Raw genomic sequence first — 21101 nt, forward strand, 5'->3', positions numbered from 1 at the left:
TTTTTCCCAAAATTTTGCTTGAAAATTGGGGAACTTGGAAAAAAAAGCTGGCGTCAGATAACCATAAAATGGCCCTGGAATTTAAGCGATGCTTGCTCTAGCTTTCAGAAAAAGTCAGGCAATATTAAAATCTTTTGAATTGATTGCCGAGGAAAAAACTAATTTGATGGATCAACAACACTTAGATAGACTTGTTATTGAAAGAATAGAATAGCTTTGTTTACATTTCCAATCATATTGCAATTATCAGATTCCAATCATATTAAAGTGTCCATTTTTGAACCATCCTCCTATGTTCCCGCACAAATCTGTAATCAAAGAGACAAAACCATTGAGGAAATTGGAAGATCATTTAATGTTGTGAGGGTTGGCATTATGAAATTCAAGCCATGTTCAGCAGATCCCGCCCGGGAATTTGGAAATTTTTGCTAATTTGTAAAAAGACGCTGCTCTGCAAATTTAAACGTTCTGAATGCCTCATCCGGACAAACGTATCCAGAGAGAAAGTATGAGAGCTTGAAAGGAAAGTTACAGAATTTGTTGGAGATTTACTGGTATGAAACTGATATTCATTTTCAGAGCTATTGCTTTTTTGTTTTAGTTGTGTATTTGAAATATTTTGTGTTAAGTTGAGTTCTCGTGTTATTTGAATTTGAAATCGATCTTAATATCTTTGGGTTGGCGCCCTCATTGCTTCCTCACGGACTTAATTTGAAGTCTCAGATGTTGAGTCATTAGGGAATTTGAACTTGGGCGTTAACCCTATGATGTGATCCCTAATGAAATGAACACATTTTTGCAACATTTAGATATGAAACTTCTTAGCACATGAAACAGCATAGCTGCTAGCGAAAATATCAATCTGTTTTTCAAGGAAAATACTGTTAAAAATTCGGTTAAATTTTGTTTTGATCCGCTCATTTATGCGTAATCAAAAAGGTATTGAAATTAGCTTACATCTTTTCGTTTGAAAATTACCAGTTGTTTGGTTTTTTAGACAAGGACAGTTGCTGAAGTTTTTTGATTCAAATCCAAGTGCAACATAAAAGAGGTCATTATTCTTTGATTTCAATCAAACGCAAGCTATTCAATGTCGCACTTTTGAAGGTCAGTAGTTTGGTGTTATTTAAGTCTTTTGGACATTAGTTTTGGTAATTGTTTTCTTGGACGTCAAATAGATAAAAATTTTCGATGTTAAACCAATTTCCGGCTGAAAAAATTGCGGGGTTACATGATTAAGGGTTGATTACATTCGGGGTTAAATTATTGAGGGTTAAATAATTCGGGGTGAAAAAAGTTGGAACCAGAAAATTGGTGACAGGAGCTGCATGAGATGCAGTTTTTAAAACTGATTAAAATTTGCTAAAATTTCGACAAATTATGCAAAAAATTTGCCTAAGAAGCCAAAGATTTGTTTTCAGTCATCAAAAATGTCTGTTCTGTTGACTGTGCCTTAATTTCGCAACATTTGTGTTGAGTTATTTAGTTCAAAAAATCATCATAGTGCTGTCGCTTTTTGTATACGCTTAAAAATATAATGAGCCATCGAAAACAGGCATTGAATTCCACCTCTGCCAATGATACTCTCTCCTTCTTTTATAAATAACTACTGTCATTGAGCAAAGTTATCGGTTGTGGAGTAAGTAAATAAATGACCGTTGCTATATGACTTAAGAGGCGGCGGATTTATGAGTTGAGTAAATTTCCCTTTTTTAATCTTATTACATGGGCGGGAGCGTTTCAAAAGTGATTTTGCTTACGCTTTTAACTTTGCCGCATTTGAGGATTTAAGACTATATCAGAGAAATTAAAATGTTGTCTATGCGTGATAAGAAAAGAAAGAAACAGTGATTGGGGAGCGATACTTGAAAGCAGACTCCAATTTTGGGAATTAGTCTCCAATATATTTAAATGTGCCAATATGCACCTTGCAACGGATTATAACGTATTTTGTCATGTTTCTGCCGTAAAAACTATGTGCATTTACTAAAAGAAGCACTTAGTTTTAGAGATGTGACGCTTCAAATTTGCCAAGAGTGCCTGATGAAAGAAAAAAGCTGTAATTGTTTGAAATTGTAAGCGTAAATTAAGCGTTTAAAATTTTAAAAAACACTGAAAACTTCATTTTCGTGTTTGTGCTTGGGGGTTCGGGCGGTGTTTTTCGCGAATGCTCATATTTTTTCACAGCACTTCAAAAACGCTTTTTGCATTTGTGATATCGAGAGGACAAAAAATAAAGGGGAATAAAAAAAAGTTGAGCAGTTTTGATATATTTCGATTCTCAACGCTAGTAAGTTTGTTTATAGTGTTCATTCTTTTTACAGTTTTTAGGTGTAGGGATAATTTATGCCTCAGTAATTTTTGCCTAAAATCATTTGTTTGCCTAAATTTGATGAATTTGCCTATATTTTATTTGAAAAAATATCGGAGAAGTAATTTGGAGTTCGACCTCATCTACAATTAAACAGGAAATGCTAATAAATTTAGATTGAAATTCCAAAAGCTGAGAATTTTTGTACTTACCCAGATAACTGCTGACTTTTTAGAAATTTGTTGACATTTTTTTTTCCAAAAAAATTGCATTTTAAAATGCTTTATAAATCAGTTTTTCAATTTTGGCGCCGAAGGAAACTGTGAACGATTCTATGCAATTAATGGGTTTGCCTCATCGATCTTTGAACAAGGGTTCGGTTTGTCCTTGAGAAAGGATCAACAAGCAGTCGGCGTTTCTGTTTAGACTCATTCAAAATTTGATCTAAAATAGCTTCAGTTTTTAAAAAGCATCGATTTTTGCTTCTCAAGAATTCTGGATTGATTTAAAAAGCTTAGTTTTGAACTTGCGTTCGAATAGGCATTTATAGTAGGTTATTGTCTAATATACAAAAGGCTAGTTAACAAAACTCCAGTTCTGATGAAAAATTTTTGCGGAAAATAGATAAATCTTTTCAACTGTTCTCTGAAAAATTGCTTCTTAACAGTCAGTATTGAAAGTTAAACTCTATATGAATACTGAAAAAATTATAATATACTTTGAATAATTTACTAATGGAACAAATGATCACAAGAGATTGCTTTGCTCTGATATATAAGCACACTTGTTTTGTTAAAGTTTCCGTCAGGAGAAGCGTGAAAAATTTGTGGGAATACTTCAGTCATGTGGGGATCTTGTGCCGCCTAATTGAGCCAAATTGAGCCGAATTGAGCCAAATTTATGACGCCAAATTGAGCCTTTTACCTCGTTGCGCGAGCTTTGACTAAAAATTACAAAACTTTTTCACTAGTTTTTATGCAATAAATTGTTCGATTTTGGTTTTAATTGGACACTGGCTTGATAGAAATCGGTTATGATCAGGTTTTAGATCACAGCTTTTAGCTCAATCTAAAAGCCCGCTTCATTTATCTCTGCAATCAACTCCTTGTGGTCCCTTGCTTTGGTTAATGGTCTGATCCAAATTTATTAATTAACTTTCAACGGCCATCTTCACCTGGGATATCACATGCTGAGTTCATTACGAAATTTCAAAATTAACCAACATTATTGCTTGTTAAAGAATAGTTTAGCTATAATCGAAGATTGGAAAGTGAAGATCGGCGAAATCGATTTTATGCTGAATATGTGAGACTCATGGTGCAAAAAGTCATTCAATTGCCCTAAACTCAAACTTAAAAGCACTGAAGAGATAGAAAGACTTAACAATAGTTGTTGGGTTGAATTGTTAAATGAGGCCAACTTGAAAACAATGAGCACTTTTTAGTTGACTTTAATGCTTTGCAGCGCCTTTGCAGCGCCTCTGTACAAGACCAATTGTGCCTAATTTAATTCAATTCCACATTTTAAGGTTATCCTCTGGTAATTTTAGTTTCCCGCGTCTCCCGCGATTCATGAACTAAAATTAATCTAGGAATACGTAATTTGACTCTGCTTGAATTCAGTGAGAACTTTTGGCATAAATGGAGAACCACATAGCGGTTCGGGATGTCGAGGCAGAATTTTGAAGTGAATTCTAGAGTCACATAAGTAATGGTTACGTACGTAACTCTGATCGAAGTCACTGAGAGCTTCTGGCTTTTATCGAGAACCGCGAAGCGGTTCGAGATAATTTGTCAGAATTTCGAAATGCACGCTTCAAAACACGCTCCCTTTAAAATGACGGAAGTCGACGCAAGTCAACTTCTTGCTAAGTGGGGAAACTGGCATTTTTAACATCTGGCACTGCAGACTTTCGGCATTTTAAAATGTGCACGTTAGCGTTTTAAACCTTGATTTAACATGAAACTTGCAGGTTCTAAAATGTCGAAAGTTCAAGGAAGTTGACTTCTGGTTATTTATAGAAATTTATGGCATTTTAATTTCTGTCACTCTACGCTGAAGTCCAAGACGGAAGAAAGTATGTCAAGGCAGTCTTAGACGGAAAAGGGTTATGTCGAGACAGACTTTCGTGCTTTTATGTCCAGACTTTTGTGGGTTCATTTTCGGACTTGCGTGCTTTTTGACGTTTCCAGGCTATGTTGCAATTTTGAAAAACTCACCCCCTCCCCTCCCGTGGTTTCATTTTTGGTCTCGACATACTTGCTTCCGTCTGGACTTCAACCTGGGACTGCAGACTTTCGCCGTTTAAAATCGTGCATCTTTTTTTAATAATTATAGTTTTAAGAAAATCATTTTTTTGAAAAAAGCAAAACAATGTTTTGAGTAACAGAGTACTCCAGTAATCGAGTAGCAAAAGTAGTTATATGTGAGCAGGAGTGCGGGGTCAAAAGGATGTACTTATGTATTAATATTAGGCTTAGCCCCTTTTCATCCAATTTCCAAAGATGTTTTTATAAATTAGGGGGAACAATAGAGCTGTCAAATTATCATAATTACCCCAGGAGTAATTATTTTAATAACCCAGTGGAAATCCGTCTAGTTGAGATAATTGATTTTCCACTATAATCCACTTCAGATAATCTTATCTAGATAATAAAAATATATCTTTAGAATTTTTGCTCTCATACACTTCTTTAAATATAAGACTCATAACAAAAACTGTAAACTTCGAAATCATAGTTTCTTTTGTCTTTCCATTATACAGTTTTTGAACGTTTTTTTGTAAAACTTTTTAATTTAATTTTGTTTTCAAAACAATGTCGTTTTACTACAATAACTTTTTCTAAAAGGTTTCGGTTTTTTACATAAGGTTTTTAACAAAAAAGTAAAGTTTGATGGTTTTTTTCTATTTTCCATTTTCCTGTTTTTGAAGTTTTTGATTTAACTATTTTTAGATAAAATTAGGAAGAAAACGCAAAATACTCCGAAGAATATACGTCCTTCAACATCCTTCGATTTTTTCAACTTTTCAATATGATTTAGATTAGGCTCCTTAAAACGAAGAATTGAATTTTAAAACAGTAGTTCCGATCAACAGATATAATTCTCCTTTGAAATGGTTTACAAAGACCACTAGCAAAGACTACTAGTATCCTTTGAAAGAAACATTACAAAGACTACTAGCTTAATAATCAGGAACAATTTGTGGCGAACTTATGAGGGGGCTAGACATCACCACCTCCTTTTAGCCCAAGAAAAATTCAACAACTATTTCGTTTCTCTCGTGACTTAAATTACTACGGTGTTTGGTGGGTAGAAGACGAGCAAGCCGATACATTTACAAAAAAATCAGAAGATTTCGATATGCGCGATTTCCTAGAAAGTTCTCTCACACATGACGAATTATAGAAAAATCATCCTTGACATCAGGTGAAGTTACTAAAAAAGAAGTGATTTAATTATTACGTTAACATTCACAATCAATTTTCATTGGTTACGAATTCTTTGGTAAGACCTCATGGGCAACTCATCTTTTACTCACTTTACCGTTTTACTACACAGATGGATCATAACTCCTCAGCTCACAGAAAAAAAACAAACACTTTCCCCAATCCGCAAACAACACCATAAAAGAAAACCCAGTTATTCCTTCGTCACAATTCTATTGTCATAATGACAGCATATATTGGTTGTTTAATGATATCATATTAAAAATTGAGAACACCAAATAAAATCCAAATGAGGATCACCAAGGAAACAGAAACTGTTGGAAGTTCGAACAATACAGTAACTGGAAGTTTTGAATCAGCATCCCAGACGAAAAAACCAACACATGCTCGAAGAGGAACCACTTGATTGTCTTTTGTGAAAGTGTGGAAGTGATTTAGTTCTGCGTCAACTTCTGATGCAGTCGGTCTGGGAACTGAACCAGGTTATTAAAAATTTTTTTGAGATGTTAAAAGAAGCGCTACAGTTTGAACCGGCAGAAGGAACTGCAGAGATGGTGGCTGACAAAACTTTGTTTCATCCACTGATTTTGAGCAAAAAAGCAAAAGATGATGTGTTTTGGGAATTGAGTGAGACTGCGCGACAAAAATTGTATGAGCAAAACATTTTCCAAGATCATCCAAATCGTGGTTATTTCACAATCAAGCTGTTTAGACGAGGGATGAAAAGGACAGTAATTGAAAGAAATTCTTTTGTTTTCGGTCAGAATTGAGGAGTTGCAGAACCGACACCGAATGAGCGATGACAATATCTCCATGCTGAACAAAGTAAAAAAAAAGCATGGAAGTAATTGCGAATTTTTATCATGTATGTGATGTGGTTTATTTATATTCAATCACTTTCCCAAAAAAAATTGGGAACAATTGCTTGAAATGAACATTGAGGAAGTTGTAGCGTTAGAAAAACAATTAGTCAACTTTTTGTGTGAACAACAAGAAGAAAAAATTTTTTTGGCTGTCTGTCGCAGTTGTGACAAAAATGTAGATCTAGATAAAATGAGCAGCGAAGTTCCCTTGTTGAACTAATAGGAGTTGGCGATTTAAAGTTAGACAAATTTTTGAACTTGTTTGAAAAATTTTTCGCTGACATGCCACATTTCACGATGCTATGGGATACCTAAAAACAAATCCCAATATCGGCCCCGAGATTTGTAACATGGTACTTTTTTTAACTCAAAAAAAATTTGGACGTTTAACAGGTCTTGCATATTGTTCTTTTCTAAAAATGTTACCACGAATCCAAATAATCAAAATATGAATCATTATAACCTGCAGACAAGAAAACCAATTGCAATCTAATGAAAGATAATCTCAATCGCTCGCCTGACTTTATATTCAATAATAACAATTAAGAACAACTTCTTTGGCCAATTTGTAGACGAACTGACTCTCGAACTTCTTTTTAGTCTTTATTCAAGTGCCTAATTGTCTTATTACTTCCTCTTTTTCAAATTCTGACAATTTAGTCTGGATTACTTTTTTTTTTCAATTGTTAATGTTTATATAAATCCTAACCCCAGAGCGTAAAAGGATCAAGATCATATCATTCTGATGTATCATGTTGGTTGTTCTGGATCTGCAAAATTTGTTTTTTAAGGATATGCTACGAATAAAAGCCTTTAACCCTCATTTGATCAAATTTCATACTTTAACAAAAATTTTCAAATCAATAATTGTTACAATGATGTGGGTAATAGCTGACATAGAACATATTCAAGTTGTTGACTTCGATTTGATTGAAATTTTATCCCCTGACTGCGCGAAATTTTTACTTATATTCGATGATTCATTAGACGACCTTTCCGAGTTGGAAAAAGTCAACGCAATAGCGACAGCTGGCAGACACACAATCTAAGTTGTGCATATATCAGCCGTTATTTGTTCCACAAAACGAAACTTGACCTGATGCAAAGCTGCAGACTCCTCACATTGTTTTGTTTAAGTTACCCAGAGATGTAGAACAAATTGATATATTGGGAAGACAGCTAGGGCTTCAAAAACAACTGAAACAGTAGTACGATCGATGACCACATGGACACCAGATTAACAAATGATTTGTTGAGATATGGTGTATCATCGTTTCCCTCATACTTTTTCGTCCTCGTCGTACGAAACAGTCGTGCTTAAATTAGTAATATTAATGATAAATTCAGAGAAATGTTATTCTCTGAAGCTCTTTAGTAATCTCTACAACGGTTTTTAACCAGCTTTCCTTCTACCTTTTCCTGAAGAGTTAATCAGTCTTCTATATGAGTGTATTGCAAATTTGATTTTAAAAAATCTAACAAGTTTAAGAAGAAATCAGTGTGCATGCTTCCAAAAACCACTTAGAAGACTCACATCAAAATCATCAACTCTAATTTCAAGAGGACTTATATTGTTTTCAAAGGCTGATTTAACAAGATTAAGTAACACATATTAACATTGTATGAACTAACTTTCGTTTTTTTTAACGAGTGAGGTCAAACGTTTGTTCTTGTCACCAAAAAACTGTGGAAGAACAGAAACAGAAAGCAATCGGATTCCACGTACAATGTCTATAAAATATAAAAAAACGTTTTTAAAGTTGTCAAAAATGCGAGAGAAGAAATTAGCTCTGAAAAACCGCACCTTCCATCCAATGAACTTAAGAAAAACTTTCAAATAGATATGCAAAGTCAAACAGTTGGAAATTTCACTTTCCATTACAATTACTGTTGACAACGCTGGCACAGGAGTTGATATCAAAAACTTTTCTTCGTTGAAATAAAATCCTGAACGCTCCAGTTGATCCAAACTATTTCCTAATTCTAAAAGTTCTAAATCTGAGTCAATATATGGTTAAAACAACACTTTGAGGAAACAGTATGGCTCAGACTGGTTCAATTACAGTTTCAGATAGAACCAAACTGTAGAAGTTGTATAATGAGAGGAGATAAGCAGCTGTTGGATGTATCAACAGCCTTAAAAAGGCAGGTGGACTCAGTTGCACAAAAGTTACATAATTTTCAAATGAATCAGACAAAAATTCCCCGATTAAATGCGCTTGCGCGCAATATTGATGAGATTTGGTGCTTCGGTCTTGCAGAAATGGATAAACTATCACAATGAAACTGAAGTGTTAAGTTTTTACTCGATAATATCAATGTTTTTTTCGATTCCTGCGAGTCGAGCCAGTACGGAGAAAAAGAGCAGAGGTAGTAAATGCGGCTTTAAACAAAACGTGCTCGAAGAAAAAAGAGCTCAATTTCATAAAAAAAACTGTAGTTAGACGAAAAAAGTGTTTTTTGGAAATATTACAGGTTTCTGCGAAGACGTGGAAGTCAAATATTACCACACCTATGGTGTAACAAAAATAGTTTTTTGGCGAGAGAGCTATAAAAACCCTGAAAAAGTTAATTGTTCACTAACGGGACGAGAAATACACGTTATCATACATCAAAGACATGGAAATATTCGTTGATGTTATTAACTCCAAGTGCAATGGATATATTGGGTTGGCTCCTAAAGATGACTTCCATATGCTGAATTTGTGTCAGTCGTGTACAAGCCATTAAAGCTAGGAATATATACAAAGCGCAATTTCCAGGTAGGCGATAACGTTAGGTTAGCATTAGAAGAGAGCAAATTTTAAAGTATGTAAGTCCTATACGCATAAAAAGTTTCTAATTCGATAAATTAATGTTTTTGCGCTCTTCCCGACATATTTTGTTGTTAATCAGAAAAAAAAGAATATTGGTGGAATCTTCTACCAGCAACAATTGTTAAAACTTAAACAATTATTTTCAAATAGTCTCGCTAGAAATTGGAGGATTTAAAATTGTTTTAATTTGAAGGAGTTCTTCGTCCGGGCGCTGACTAGAACAGTCGCTAGAACAATTCCTAGCTCTCTCAAGAAATACGTGTCACCTGCAGCAAAACAATTAAAGAGATGTGATCGATTCAGCAATTCCATAATTCAGGGTAATTTATCAGGACAGAATTCGATTAAGGAAGCAGCAAAAAAGTGCAAGCTCAACAATGCGAAAATAATTTGGTGCTGGTAAATTTACACTAGAAAAAATTGCACGAAAAAACATCGAGGAGATCTTAGAAAGAACGCTGACTGATCATTTTCCCAAATAAAACCCACACAGAACAGTCAGAGATCGCAAAATTCATTTATCTGCAATTGGAATCCAACGCTTCCGCTCAATTTTATCCTCAAATTACAATGGCCTGGTCCAATAAAATTCCTCCCAACAAAATTAAACTGAATAGGTCGTGGGAAGTATCTCTAGTCTAAGTATCATGTCCCGGTATATGTTATAATATTGTGGGAGGATTGCTGAAGTTTCACTATGAGGAAAAAATGAAGCATGTCTTCTCCATTCAATTTGCAGTGTAACTCTGTGGAAGAATTTGCTGAAAATCTTACAAATACCGTCAAAAAGCACCACATTCCAAAAACAAAGATTCTCTTTTTCTTTCAGAATTAGGAAAAAAGTAGAAGACTTTTTTGCAACATAGGATCTTAAAATTTGTGATTCAGCAAAAGTTTGGCGGCTAACGTGGGCTTTGAAGCCGGCTAACCTGTTATTTCTTTTTCAAAAGGATCATATTTGACCAGATCATGGGCAACAACAGACCATGCATTTGACATTACTGAAACCCAAATAATTTTACTATATCTGGATATAAATAAAACCAATTCAGTTGGTGATTTGAAATGTCCTCTTGTACGCCCTTGCCCATTCAAACACCGAGAATTCGACAATGATGAGATTTTATGGTTATCTCATGTACTTTGTTATCGCATTTTTGAACCCTTAAGATTCTATAAAGTAATCAAATCGAACTTCTATATAATCCATGTCGAATTAAGAAACGCTTCTGGACACCTTCTGGTTTCCTTCTTCCCCGTTGTCAAGTTCAACTTACCTTACTATTTCAGAAAATTCCTTAATCACTTCCCCATTTATCAATATAGAAACAGTCGGTTAAAATGCAAATTAATTTCGTGTCTCGCTCTATGCTTGACTTTTTTTTGAAAAAGTACTAAACTTAGATCCAATTCTTTGGTCTATTGAACAACAAATATTCACTACAACTTCATTAAACGATTCAACAATCGGTTTTCGAATGGAAAATGATCGCATTTAAAGGTGATCGAACACAATTGGGAAGAAATTTTATCGGTAAGCAATGCTCTTCGTTCTCTTCTCTAAAGCTCCGAGTTCTATCTAAACAAAGAACAAGTTCACAGTGCCGATTCTCTTTATGCGCATAAAGCTTATTTCTCTGCCCAATGGTCAGGGAGGGACAACAGGAACGAAGGAAGGCTTATCTGAATGCCGAATATGTTGATATGAGATTGAGCCAAACCATTAAACAAAAAAGACATTTACGGAAGTTGTTCTTTTTAAAAAAAAGGATGATGATGAATTTACTTATTACTGTACGTTGGCCATAGGACTGTTTTCATGCAAAACTATGCTCTAAGCTAATCTGAGACTAAAAATAATTCAATCACCCCCTCATTTTATGTGCTTGATACTGGTGGTGTGAACTCTGAGGATTTAATTTTTGAAGCTTGCAATTTACCAGACAGGTAGCCATCTCAGACATTCAGATAATATGCTTTAAAAGCGGACTGCTTCAAGAAACTGCCATATTTTACTATGATGAACTTCCTAAAATTTTTAATCTTCACCAATTCAGACATGAAAATGTAATTTTTAACAAACAATTCGCATGATTGATTTTGCAATGAATCTTAATAATTGAGATGGATCGTGAAAAAAACAACACAAGTGCGTTCTATTTTGGTAAATTTGGACTTCGACTAGTTAAATTTTTGCATGGGAATAAACTACCGTAAACTTCAAAAAAAAATCTCGTGAGAGCTTATGCTGAAGCAATTAAAGAACTCAAGTTTGATGACGACGGTCTGAATACTCAAAACAAGGATTTTGGAAATCATTTTCAGTTATTTTTTGGAGCTCACTTCAACACAAGACACCAATGTCGAAATGTGTTTCCCTGATGAAGGTGGAGTGGGAATTCATTCGGAGCTCTAGTTTGCTAACAATTTGGCCAATCCAGCAGAATTTTATCACTTTCCCGCAGCTGAATTTCAATTATCAAAGTTCCTTCCCTGCTGATCTTCGATCAAGATTTTTCCTCCAAACACATTTTTGTATAATCAGCACTGATCCATCTACACGTCCAGACTCACATTGCAGTTTGCTTGCCAGTAAAATAGAAAAAATTTCCCACTGTGATTCAATGGAAGAAATGTTACCAAAATATGCAATCAGGACAAAATCAATTTTTGTCTCAGAAATGCAGGCGAAACTCTAAGGTTCAGATTTGCGTGTTTTATATTCAATATATTTAGCTCAGGTTTTATCTTCTAAGGTTCGAAAAAGTTAAATGATATACATATATTGAAGGCTTTTGCTGATGTTTTTTAAATTTTGAAAACCAAAATCCTTAATTAATATTGAATAAGCAGTAATACGTAAAAAAATTATGCAAATGGTTTTTTTAAAAAATTTTTTGAAAAAATTTTGGTGATTTTCATACTTAATGGTTTGTATGTGTATCTATATCTAATTCAGCTAATTTATACCTTGATTTTGTCGAATAAATTTGCCAAGACTTTTCTCAATTAGTGCCATGTAGACCTTCAGTATCCTTTTCAATAAACGCATATTTGTTTGGATCGCAGAAAGAGCAAAGACAATCGTAATTAGGTTGCAACATTGTGACTTTGCGGTACTGGAGAACAAAAAGCCGTTAATTAGTGCTCCCTATGTTCGATAACTGTCTTGCTCAAAATGAAGAACCATTCACATATTTTTTGTATGTCGACTGCGGGCCAAAATCTGATAATGATAGGAGCTATTTCTAATCGACGTCATTATCTCCTCAACAACAGTTGATTGATCTCCTTTGCGGCGTGCATCAACAACACTTTGAACAAAGGTCTGGAAGCACTTTCGAGGTGTGTATTGCAGCAAAAGCAACCGAAAAACGTTTAGTAGAACTTTTCCTCTTTCCAGATAAAGTAGGAAAAGTTTGCTGATAATTGGTCCTCATTCAAGCTTTAATCCGGATTTTAACATTTTCGGTGGCTTAGATAGCAATTTTTTACATTCTGCAAATTCTTTCATGTGCCATCCGATGCTACCATTTTCAACTACACAATTCTTAAATTTTGGAGGGAATACTTCAAAGTACTGGTGCAATTGCTCTGGGACCTCTAAATTGCAATCGACCACAAACAGGAAATATCACTTTTATGCTGTAGTCTTCGGAGATCATTCGTTTTAAAGAAACGGATAATTCGTTTGATGAAACCTTTCAATCCGTTCGTGTTATCTGTCTACCATTTCCTCCACTGACACTCCCAAATTTCAACGACGTTGAAATCTAAACTCTGTAAATAATTTCTGTCATCGTCACGCTCTCTCCTCTTTAATCTTTTTTCAATTTTTCCGTCAACAGTTGTTTTCTCTTGGCACGGAAAAAGAGGAAGAAGCATCCCATCGCCTCAAAAACTGTGTTGCCATGACCGAAAAAAGCATAACCTTTATAGCGACCTATCTTCTTGTTTCTTGCTTGTCAACTGCGTACAGATTCTACATTGTGGGCGTGTTCATTGTGATTAACCCATCATCTGCTGCTCAAAAAGTTCCCCCCTTTTTCTGGGGACAAAATTTCAAGGTCTCAGTGTCATATTCCCTGTTTGTTTGTAGTCTCGTTGGCATTTCCGTGGTCATCAAAAACGGTTACAGTTGACTGGCCTCAATGCAATTAATTGAATTGCATTCATTAGACTGCCTAAATTTGGTTTCCCTGGCAATTGAACAACTTGTGAAATTGATCGGGGGTCTCCTTGTTAGCAGATTTTGAAAGAATTTGTCGTAATTGTTGTTTTTTCCAACTAGTACAAAATAAACGTTTGTTGAGGAATGGACAGATATGTTGGCTCAATTGGGAACAAACCAACTTTAACATGTCTAATCGTTTTGAGTGGTAAAAAAAGAATCATTTTAACTATAGATTCACGTGTAGGTTCGATATCTTTCTTGTTGTACCTCCTGAGGATATCGCGAAACGTCCACATACCTTCTCGAATGTTTTGCAGTTCCCTGTAATTTTCCTTGGTGTTCTGGAGAACTTCTAGTCTCATCTTCTTCAAAACTGCTTCCACTGTTTTTAAATTGCATGAACTAGTCTTACTCGACTGCAAGTATGTTGTGGTTCTTCAGCTTTTGCTCCAGAAACTATCGATCGCGGGTAGTTGAGGTTACGTTCAAGTTTTCACCGCTGTCAAAACGTTTATAAGGAAGAATCTTTCTTCTTCGAGCGTTTCATAAGCCTTGTGGAATTTCCCAGAGTTTTAGCCCTCCCAGGAAGTTAGGAATGCCGAAAATTTGCAAACCAATAAAATGTATTCCATTATATTTGGTCACTGTTCGAATCATTTCGGTAACGACGTTATTTTCAATTAAAAGAGGATGATGTAGATACTCTTTTATCAGGTTTTAATCATACCGAGACCTGTTGAATCCAAAAACAGCAATGGTACCGTAAAAATTCTCAAAGACTTGTGTCAAAGTTGATGACATTCGCTACCCAGTCACTGAACTGCAATTTCTTCGTCCTCCTCATCATCGGTTTCCGTTTCGTTGCCAAACAAGCTTTCAGCTTTCTAGGGTCCCTGGTTATATTTCACTGGAACCAATCGTCGAACAGCCATATATTTTTCTTCAATATCCAGCAAGAAATAGTTCAGTTTTTCTCTGGGGTTAATAGATTGCTTTTTTCTGCTATATGTCTCCAATTGGATAAAAAATCACCAAAAGTCGAGGTGGATCTCCGTTGCAAATGAATATTGTGTCTTCCAAAAGGTTGGAAGCTATCGATACGTTATTGTGAACATCAACGGTAAAACAGGAAGTCAGTTCTCTGTTTCTGAGGTATTTTCGGGGACGGCTATTGACTCGAAAAGAATTACAATAAGATGAAAAAAACATCCTCAGCCTTGTGGAACATTAATTTTAACGTCCTCTAATCGACCAGAAACAGTTTTTGATAACTGATGAGCACCTGTTAGTTATTCGTGTTGTTTTTTTTTTGGACCCGTTTTGCATGTGTCTCATAACATTGAAAGAACTGTCGAAAAATGGATCGCATATATAGCAGCGGAAATTTTTGAGGAACTTATTGATGTTCGATGTCCAACAGATGTGGTTTTCATATGTAAACAACGAAGTTGTGTTGAGTGTTTCATCGATCGACGAGTAAGTTCAGCAAAAATTTCAGATTGTGCGCCAAAAATTGGAGTAAATTTGTATTTTCTGTCAACCAACTCTTCCAGAATGTTAAAATTTTCTGCATGTAGTCCTGCATGAAATGCCTATGTAACTTTTGTTGTTTTTTGATGTAGTTCACGTTTTCAAATTGCACTCAGCTACAAAACACTTAATTATTGGAATCCTCAGAGAGGCCCGTGGAATGCATCCAAGGCCCGTGGAGTGCATTGATTGTTCTATGCATCTAAGCTGAACACCATTCGGGAGAAAAGCAAAGAAAGTGATATTTGAAACACAATAAAACTTCTATTTTAAATCTGGACGCTTATTATTATTTTTGTAATAAAATTGTCACTTCTAAATTCCGTTTTAGGGAAACTGAGATCTGAGTCATCAAAAAGGACAATGGGATTTAAAAACAAAGGGTTGTTATCCGCTGCGTAATAGTATTCAAAGTCGTAAAAAAATTTACACGCTCTGAATTTCGAAATCAAATGAAATATTACTTTTTTCGGAACATTTAGTAAAATGTTGTAATCAAAATCCTTTTTGTCGATTATTTTTTCACGATTGAGTTCTACTAACATAAAATTGTGCGCTTTCTTATTGAACATTTTTGCCAAGAGTTGGGTATTTTTTGGCAAAAAATGGGTATCATTACCAAGAATTGGGCTTTCTTTTGTAAAAACTTTGTGTACTTTCTGGCAAATTTTGGGTACTTTCTGACAAGAAATTTGTAATTTGTGAAAATTTGTGTATTTTTCGGCAATTTTTGGTTAACTCTTTGCCATGATTGGTATTCCTTTGGAGGAATTGGATATCTGTGACCAGATTTGATTATTTTGGTCAGAAGTGTGTGCTTTTGGACAGAATTTTGAGTTTTTTTGACACAATTGTATCTTTTTCGAACAGAATTGTTTTTTTTTTGGTCGAGATATGAGAAGTGTTGACAATAACAGGATATTTATGGCAAAAAATTTAGGTGAAAATGGCAATAAATTTGCAATATTCGCCTAAATCTGAACAAATTCGAGTAAATTCGTCTAAAAATTGACTGATTTTCATTGAAAAATGGTGAAAAAGTATTTGGTTTACATAAATGAAAAAATGAAGGTTAAAATTTAGAAAATTATGCGCGAATGAGTTGTATGCGAATATGCTTAAAAATAAAAGTTCTGCAGATATATTTTATCAAGTAGATAAGAATATCTGAAGTGCATTACAGTTGAAAATCAATTATCTCTGGACGGAATTCCCCTGGTGTATTAAGATAATTACCCCTGGGGTAATTATGATAATTTTACAAGTCTATTGTCCTCACTTTTTCAGTACATCTTTGGAAATTGGATGAAAAGAGGCTTATCTAATGATAATACATAGGTACATCCTTTCGGACCCCCACTCTTGCTCACATATAACTACAACAAATTAATTTGTAATAATTTTAATAGTGTCATTAATTTTCACCCCAAAATGAGAAGTAAATTTTATTTCCTCAAATTACTATCAACAAATCTCATTAGGCATTCTTGTTGAAGTTGAAAAAATATCGAAACCAAATTGTCGTAATTTTTATGACATATTAAGTTAATAATCGTGTCTTGATGACTGTACTCTCCTTGTGGATAGGAAACACATCCATTTTGTTTGTTTTTCAGATTTCGGCAATGGGAGCTCAAAACGCGACACTGCATGACTATTACCACTATGGCGATGGTGATTATTCCCACTCATGGGCCAAATTTCAACAAAGCAATTTCTACTACACTTTGAATCACAGATTAGACAAATCGTGGGACTACTTTTTTGTTATGGAGGTTGGCATTACTCACAAATTTACTCAATGTATGCCCATGCAGGACCTGTTTTATTCAAGACAGGTGTGGTCCAGACGACTTTGGCGGGCGGACATAGGTCGCTATGATCTTTGGTCAGATGTGACGTAAGATCATGGTCTCGCCGAAGTTTCACTCTCGCTTTCCAAATTTTGGTACGTTTTGTCTAGTCAACACCGAGTTTCCGCCTGAGTTATCTGGCCCACACTCGATCTCCGGTTTTCCCAGATTAACCCACAAAGTCCAATAACAACAAATTTGACATTTTAAACAGCTAAAATGAGAAACTGCAAAAAAAATTCGGCTCAAATAAAAGTTCATCAGAAGTCTTTTACGGACTGCTCAGAGAAGGAAGGCGAGTCGCTCAACGCTCAAAAATAATGTGAGGTTGAAATGAGGGTTTTCTTTTTCAACAGCGTAGCTTTAGCAAATAACAGCAAAGTAAATATATTGTTTTTCTTTAAATTACTTGGTATTTTGGTTTACATGAAGTCAGGATATTAACAGTGGTTTTTAACAAATGCTGTTTGTATGTAACTTTTTTATTATCTATACAAGGTATACCCAGTGACTCCGATGGTAACAAGCCGATAAAGAAAAGTATAAAAAGAAAAGTACAAAGTTGTACCCAGATTGAGGTCCAAATCCAAATTGATTTATGATCAGACCCAGTCGAGCGCACATCAGTGTGTTCCCACACCGAAATTACAGGGTCTGGACGGAAGTTTCAGCGCACTAACATTCTGGGCCATGGTCTGGAGATGGTATGATTAGAGGTCAATTTGGTCTGAAGAGTCTGATCATAGTGAATTTGAGCTTTGAGCGCACTTGAGTCTGATCATAACCTCTTCGAACTCACTTGGGTCTGATCATGACCATATCAAAAGCAGGAAAGTCTGAACATGACCACTTCGAACGCAGATTAATCTGATCATGACCTCTTTGAACGCAGGATATAATCATGACTACTTCGAGCGCATGATAGTCTTTTCATGGCCACATCGACGCAGGTGAGTCTGATCATAGACGGACTTGATCGCACTTGGGTCTGATCAGAGGAGGATTTGAGCTCACTAGGGTCTGATTATGACCATATCGAACGCAGAGTAGTCAGATAGTAACCACAGCAAACGCAGGGTAGTCTGATCATGACTACTTCGAACGTAAGATAGTCTGATCACGACCAAATCGAACGCAGTTGAGTCTGATCATAGACGGACTTGAGCGCACCTAAGTCTGATCACAACCACTTGAGCGCATGATAGTCTGATCATAACATTTTGAGCGCATGATAATCTCATCAGAAAGCATTTAACCTAAAAATTTATTCCGCTGAACTTAGTCTAAAATTTCATTGAAAATCGTAGTCCGCCAACGATCATTTGGCCGCAAGTGACCACAAAAATACAAAACGACCATAAAACATTCCGAACAATAAAAATTGCATTTTTTTGGTCGTAGACGTCACTAGCAGACGTTCGCTCGCGGTTTCAAACGTCACTTCAGAAGTCCCAATCCCCAGATAGATCTGTCCAAAAAAAGTTAGTCTGTGCTTGAAAAAAGCCTCAAAAACAAAAATCAAAGCCCCCAAGCAATATTTTGTTACCCTTTAGATTAGCAGTATACTATGACACAGAGTGTTTAAAAAAACGCAAAAATTATTCAGTCAAAAAAGTCAGTCATTTACGAATCCAGCTATTTAATTAAGTTTCTCCTCTTTTAAAATAAATAGTGTAAAACAACTGCTACACTTATGTTCTCGAAGTGCAAAAAAACGCAAAAAACATTTTTAAAAAACATAGTTAAGTTAAATTTCTGTAGCTGTAAAAAATGATTTTCGCCGATTCAAAAACTAAAACAGGTTTTCAAAAACAAAAAATTGCAAGAAAAACCTGTTAAAAATCAAAAGTTCGAAAATCGCGTTCCGACTTTTGAGACATGGAACTCAATCCTCAGTGAAACAAACTATTTAATTCCACTTCTCTGCATGTTTCTATAGAGAGTTACACTATATACAAAAGCGAAATTGAAAAACTTTTGTTTGCAAACTACAAAACTGCAGAAAACCAGTATTATAAATCAGAGGCTTCAGAAATTTTGTTTCTGATTTAAACGACAAAAAATTTTTTATTGAGCAAAACCAACCGTTGATCTTGTGTTTTCCGCATTAACTGTTTTCACAACGAACCAATTTCTGTAAAGTTCAACGAAGCAGAAGAAAAACATGAAAATTGAAAAGAGCTTTCCAGTTTCTCATTGAAAAAAATCGTTGCCCTCTACTGGCCGGTAGCATAGTTAATGGGGTATTATGTATCAATCAGACCAAAAAAGATTGAGTCTGTTAATTTAGACTAAATCTTTTTCGTTAGATTGTTGTACATACTACTTGCCTCTCGCTTTGTAAATTGTGTAGCATGCCTTGGACAAGAAAAACACAAAAAAGAATTAAAACGTTTGATTATTACGTAATAAAGAATAATGGAAAAATTTTAAAACTTCCCATTTAAAAATTGTTTCCTAGAGCCTTCCTGTGAGCCTAGAACTCCTAATCTTCCTTCAAATATTTCGGCGTCTCAGGAGTTGCCAAAAGAAGTCCCTTTATGGTCTCAGTAGTCACCAATTTGTAGAGAAGAGTATTTTTTGGTCTATACATGCCAGAAGTTGCCTAAAACAAAACAGAAGCAGTTGTGATGGTAACATATGTCCTAAACGTCAAAAGATTTTCAAATAACCAGATTTCTTTGCGAAAAAAATTAAAAAAGCGTCATCAGCTAAACAACCAATCTTCACTGCTTGTCTAAACTGCGGCAGATTAGTTTCATAGAGTTAGCTTCAGGTTCATCAAGTTTTTATAAAGTCTTTTTTGCTCCGTCTTCGATGCCGTTGTTAACTATTAGTACGAAAAACACCAACAAAAGCAACATTACAAAAAAGAATGGCCAGAATTTTCAGTACGCGTTGAACAAGCTCAAAATTAAAAATTTGAGTTCGAAAAACAAGCCTTACCTTCTACAATCTGCAACTGATCAGTGCAAGAGTTTCACATCACTCTTTACTCTCAACATAAAATCCAAAACGAGAGTCGATGAGTTGAAAACGATTGGTGCCACAATTTGGTGGTTCTAATGTAGTATTAATTGCCTGCAATGAATAAATGATTGCGCAGAAATCAGAGGTTAGAAAAAAAATAATTGAATAAAGAAAAACAACAATCAACAATGGAAAGTAAAAAGAATGATCAGAAGTGATCTAGAATTTTATCATCAGTGAGATCGACACAAAAGCATCAACGTAGAGCTAAAATGCACTTTAACAAGTAAAAAATTTAAATGGAAATAAAGGAAAAAACAGGAATTCACCAAAAAATATTTGTTTCCAAAATTTGGAGAGAAAATCTGATGTCAAAAGTATAAACGTTTTCTGAATCAGACGGAAGGGAAAAGAAAGTTCGACATTATGAAGTAGAATTCTTGTCGCGTCTTTTTTTTCAATGGGACAAAAATGAACTCTTCCCAATCGCATCAAAATGGCTAAATGTTTAAAACTCCATTAAGATCATACCACAAGTTAGCTGATCCAAGTAGTGTCTGTTCAATTTTTTTCTGCCTACTAACATAAAGCTGATGTACATGATTTTTTATCAAAAAAACTGTTTAAGGTTGACTTCTGCCAGAAAACTCTTCTTATCCCGTTGCCTGGAATTTTTGAATATGATTGAGTCTTATCATTTTTTCAAAACTGTCATGGTTTCTACTTGCTTGAAGATCTTCTGATTCTCAGTTTGACGTAATATACACACGATTAACATTTTTACAAAAGTGTTTGCTAAATTGTTTTGGTTTGATCTCAAAAAAGCTATTTTTCTCTGTTCTTTATAACTCAAATAAAAGGAATATATTTTTGTAAATAATACTTATTTCGAAAAGTCAAAGTGTTCCAAAAAACAAACCAAACTCATAGTCAGGGTTCCTGATGGCATTTATATTCTAAAACAAAAGGAACTTCTGATCTAGCTTACGTAGAAAAAAAATTGTTCTCTCGTTGTTTTCGTACGAATAAACGGGAACTTTTTTCAAATATAGCGTTCTTGAAAACGTAAAGTTGTTCAAATCAAACGAAAACAAGTCAGAATTCCCCATGACCAGTAGATTCTCACACACTAAGC

This window comes from Convolutriloba macropyga, chromosome 8 (assembly GCF_964194025.1).
Source record: "Convolutriloba macropyga chromosome 8, txConMacr16.3, whole genome shotgun sequence".
NCBI lineage: Eukaryota > Metazoa > Xenacoelomorpha > Acoela > Convolutidae > Convolutriloba > Convolutriloba macropyga.